Here is a 5,541-nt window from a genome sequence, read left to right on the forward strand (position 1 = left end):
GAGAGAGAGGGAGAGAGAGAACCCCGGCCAGATTCCACACTGTCAGTGCAGGGCTCGAACCGACTGAGATCAAGAGCCAGAGGCTTAACTGACTGAGCCATACAGGCGCCCCTTTTGGAATATTTTAAAAATAAATCCCAGATATCCTTTCATTTCACCTGTAAACACTTCAAAAATGTGAGATTGAAGGTAGAGTCACTGAATTTGCGGGTTAAATGAACCTCAGGTGTCATCCTGTGTTCCCGCAGGCCAGCCCTGGGCCAGCCCTAACCCTAGAGGATGGGGCCTACACAGCAGATCCTGCTATCAGCACTCTGCTTCCTTTTCTCCAGCTGCCCTCTCCTCCTACACCACATCCTTGTGATTTAGGGACTGTCATTTCCATTTACGAGCAAGGCAGTTTATGCTTAGAGAGGCTGAGGGATTTGCCCAGGGTCATCCAGGCAGTGGACGCAGACACAAGATTCTCAGCCACTTCTTTTGAACTGCAAAGCCCAGCTTGCCTGACTGCACCACGGGCTGGGCTGCTGTCCTCTCAGTTAATCCTTAAGAGGGGAGCAGTTGTGAGCACTCCCTTCGCAATGGCACATAGTGGAGGGCAGGTTCTTGTGTTTCTCCCGGTTTCTGGTAAACGGTGCTGTTGAAAAGGTGGCTTTGGGAGCGAGGTTTTAGGAAAAGCATTAAATCTGGGAGGTAGGTTTTAGGAAGAGCATTAAATGAGTGGGAGACAGTTTTATCTTTATCTCTTCAAAGAGATCCTCAAAACACACACTATTGGGAACTCTCCTCCCCCCACGCCAGGGACCACTAGGTCTCTACTCCTGCCCTGCCCACGCTGCCATGAGCCTCATTCCCTATTGTAGCTCCTGTCCTTTGATGTCGGATAAACACAATTCATCTCTTTCATATCACTACAAAGGAGCTTCCTAATTACTTTGTTTAGACAGTCTCTTTCCCAAATATTAAACATTTGGTCTTCTCAGGCCCCTCAAGCACTTAACATCATCCAGGTTGTTGCAAAATCCACTTTTCCCCAAACTGGTTGGCAGATGCTTTACTCTCCATTACCAGCCTCTCTAGGCAAATCTGGACATGTCACCCCCCTACTCCCGCCCCACACACATTCTTTCCCCCATGAGGATGTGCTAGGATAGAGCCTCCCTCTGGGAGAGGGTCAGCGCAGGAGGGTTCTCAGCCTGCTGGAAACCTCTGGAGAAGCCCCAGGGAAATGGGAACGCTCTCATCACCCAAGGACTCAGGGCTGGCCTATCATTCCTGAAGAAGGCTTGTGGGAGAGGCTTTGCCCTTGGCGGTGACCGGGCCAGCACCTAGGCCAGGGCCATATGCTGGCTGGTGGAGGAACAGATGCTTCCTTGAGTGGCCTGGGTCTTTCCAGATGCCTCCTGGCTTGTACCTGGAGGTAAAATAGGACCCCTTCTCCTTCAGAAAAAAAATCACTCTAATCCTGGAGCACTCTCCCCTCCACCCTGCCCCCCTTCCTTAGGTAGGGAAGTTGGCTCACATTGCTTCCTCCTTGACAGCTTTTAATATTCTCCCTTCTAATACCTCCCTCCTGGTTCTATGATCCTTCACCACCCAATGTCATGTGTACCTCCAGAGCCATGTTCCTCCATCGTCAGCCCGTCCTGCTGTCTCTCTCCATGCTGTGGCTGGTCCCTGAGCTAGGGATGTTCCTAGGGTGTCTCTCCTGTCTCATGAGCCTCACTGCTCCAGCTGAGCAGAAAACAGCCTGCTTTCCCCTGCCAATGTGGGGATCAGGGAAGATCTCTCAGAAGGGACACTTGAGCAAAATCTTTTTCCTTCTTTCCTTCACTCCCTCCCTCCCTTCCTTCCTGCCTTCCAGTCTTTCTCCTTTCTTTCCACTTTTTATTACGAAAAATTTCAAACATCACAAAAGCACATAATGCAACCCCACATAACAGCTGTCAACTCAAGCCAACCTTGTTTCATCTAAACTTCCTTACTCCATGCTACCCCTGCTCCCCACCACGGGATTACACTAGCTAATTCCAGACATTGTATCATTCCCTCGATAAACACTTCACTATGTATCTCTAAAAGACAAGGACTGTTAGAAAAAGCACCACAGTATCACATCTAAAAACATAAACCATTATTTTAATAGCATCAAGTGTCCAGCCTGTGTTCAAATTTCCCCAAGTGTCTGATAGCTTTCTGTAGTTAGTTGGTTTGGATCAGGATCCAAACAAAGGTTGAGTAGAGAGATGTGAAGGGGTTGATAGAGCCCACATTTTGGTATGGATGTGGGTGGTTGGTGGGGAGGGGCAGGGGATCCTCTCCATTCCTGCAATGCCTACCACTGACGGCAGGGACTCCCATTTGTTACCCTCTTGAGCTCATCACTAGCTTGCCATTGAACTCTCTTGTTCTTTCCTGGTCAAACTCAAGTGTGGCACAGCTTCTTTGTATCCCCTCCCTGGCAGTCAACACTGGCCAGAGTCCTTGTCTTTCTGTACTGACTCTACTATCTTTCCCTTTCCCTGGTCACACTGTCTTCAACCACCGCCCCCCCACCCCCGACCCTGGCCCCCCGCCCACCACCCATTTGTCTTCCCACTGTGATCTCAGCAATGGCACATCGCTCGTATGGCTTAGATTTCAGCAATCTGACACATTGTCAAGCCTATTAAATGTGTGCCAGTGAAGAAATAATACATGTGCAAGTTCTCATTTTTTATTTGCTGCTCCCTTGGGTTGCTTTCATTTAGGGGTATTTGGAAGTGTCTATTATGTGCCATGCACCTCTGAAATTCCTCAGTTAATTCCCACAATCATGTGAGTTAGTATGATTATTATTTATCCCTATTTTACAGAAGAGGAAACTAAAGCTCTGAATGATTGTTTAGTCAGATCTCATGGCTGCTAAGTCGTAGATCCCTCGTACCTCACATCACTTTCCCCACTACCAGGGAAGAGCCTTTTGGGCTGTCAGTCCTGGCTGGAAAGTTCTAGAAAATGCCAGTAATAGAGCAAGAGGTCTCCTATTTCCCAGCTGCAGGAAATGGTTCTTGCAGGAAATGGTTCTTCCCCTATTTCTACTCAGGTCTCAGGGCGATTATCCAGTCCACACCCAACCTTTCTCCTCCAGCGCAATGCAGCCGAATTTTCCTCTGCTGGCATCCTCGGTCCCCCTGGATAAGCAAGCCTAGAGCAGGTAGTTCAAAGCCTCCTGCTTAATTGTGCCTTCCTATGCATCATTAGGCAGGGAGCAAAGCAAAGCAATTAAACACACATTTTCATAGGAGACCTTTGCAGGAAGGCAATCCTTCCTCCGCACTGTTTGCGTTCATGGGCTGGCGGCCCCAGGTTTGGACCTGGGGGAGGCAGGAAGCTCTCAGGTGCTAGGACATGTTTACCTGCTTCTTGCTCTGTTTCCTGCTTCTCCCCCTCCACCCTTGGACAGAGAGAAGGTCAGCGGTTCTGGGGAAAGAGTAGTTCCTTTGTGTTTTCTTTCTTTTCTTCCTGTGCCTAATTAGGAATTATGTTTGGGAATCAAGCTAATTAATCTCTGCCAGCCCAGGGTGAGATCAAGCTCCTTGCACTATCAGCGTTGATCAATAACTCATTGCCGAGAGTCTGAAAAACAGCCCTGCCCCTTTCAGCACAGGGTTTAATGAGGATGAGGTGGAATTGCCCAGGGGAGGCCTGGAATGAGTAGGTGTGGTGGCCCAGCCTGACAGAATGGAGGTGTCAGCGAAGAGGATCTTCCAGCCTGCACCTTTTGAGTGTGAGGTGGCCCCCACGAGGCAGGGCTTTCGAATGAATGCTCGAGGCCCTACAAGACAGGGGTTCTAGCTTCATTACTGTGCTGGTTTGAAACTTTATCCAATTTCTCTGAGCTGCAAGGGTGGTCACTGGGAGCACTCAGAGGATGGAAAAAAACCATCGTGGCGAATAGCTGGGTCATATTTCAGGTCAAGGTGGTCCCTCCAGCTTGCTGAACAGAGGCCCTGCCACAGCCTGCTCCCAGCATGGAGTTGCCACATTGGCCCATGAAGGACCAACTGTCTAGAAAAGACTGCCTTGCAGAAAAAAAAAAAAAAAAAAAAAGCTGCTAAAGTCCAGAGAAATGGAGAAAGCAAAATACCTCATAGGGCTGCAAGGGACCCTGCCTGAGATCAGGGGAAAAGGGGTCTGTTTAGAGCTTCTAAAAAACCTGTGCTGTCCCTGGGGGTCCTCATGGCCTTAGGCACTAGGTTAGATCTCCAGACATACAGAGAGGGACCTTGCTCCAGAGGGTAAGACAGTGTTCTGTTTCTTCCCAAGGAAACAATCAAGAAACAGAGAAGAAAAAAGTGGTAAGTAAAAAGATTGTGGAATTGAAGAAACCCAGAATGGTTTTACGACCTTTGGAAGACCTAGTCTCCATTATAACAAATACATTGATATATATATGTACACCTGGCACCTGGCTGGCTCAGTTGGTGGAGGATGAGACTCTTGATCTTGGGGTTGTGGGTTCAAACCCCGCGTTGGGTATAGAGATTACTTAAAAGTAAAATCTTCACAAAAACCAAAACAAAAAAAATGAAATATATTAAAAAGAGCTCAAATTCCACATTAAAGAGTAATTTTATTTTGCTATGCAACTTTGAGATAATTTTAATAATTATTTTTAAAACTATTTTCATTTTTGCAATTTTTTAAATCTTTTAGCTCTGTAATATTTTTTCAGGTTGTACATGTTTTCAGGGCTTGGAGGCCTGGGGCATTGTGTTTACAGTGCCCAAGGTTAAAATGGATCAGAGAGGCCAAATACTTTAGCCAGGACCCTGTCTAGTGGAGCATCGACCCTCAAGAGTGGGAAAGGAAAACTTGGTAGCATTGCAGCAGCATCCCTTATCAGTTTTGGGAAAAGACTGGAGGTCTGGGCCAAAGGGAACAGAAAAACCCTTTCAGGTTGCCTTCTGGAATACATGATTCAAGAAGGAAAGAAAAAGAAGACAGGAAGGTTATTTCTAGTCCCATGAACATGCCCCATGGGCAGGGGTAAGAGCTCCTGGGGCAGGGGAACTCATAGGGGACCACTCCAAAAAGTTGAGGACATTGTGGCCCTTCAAACCCAGGTGACTCTGGACTACCCACTGATCCAGCAGGCAGGGACTATCTCAATGTCCTGTGAACACCAGGATACTAGACACAAGCAACCTTAGAAAGTTTGGATCCAGACCACAAAAATGGAGGAGGAATGGGATTCATCGATCTCAATAACACCACAGACTTCCAGGAGTTAAGAGTGGCAATTTTTCAAATACTGATTATCCTGTTGAGATCGCCTATGGTTCCAGTGACTGCTCTGCAAGCTTCTGCATTTTGCCAGTTTGTTTTTTGAGAGTGAGCAAGTGAGTGTGAGTGGGTAGGGGCAGAGAGAGAGAGAAAGAATCCCAAGCAGGCTCCATGCTGCCAGCGCAGAGCCTCACGTGGGGCGCGATCTCATGGACCGTGAGATAGTGACCTGAGCTGAAACCGAGAGTCAGACGTTTAACCGACTGAGCCACC

This window comes from Panthera tigris, chromosome B3, assembly GCF_018350195.1.
Source record: "Panthera tigris isolate Pti1 chromosome B3, P.tigris_Pti1_mat1.1, whole genome shotgun sequence".
Taxonomy (NCBI): domain Eukaryota; kingdom Metazoa; phylum Chordata; class Mammalia; order Carnivora; family Felidae; genus Panthera; species Panthera tigris.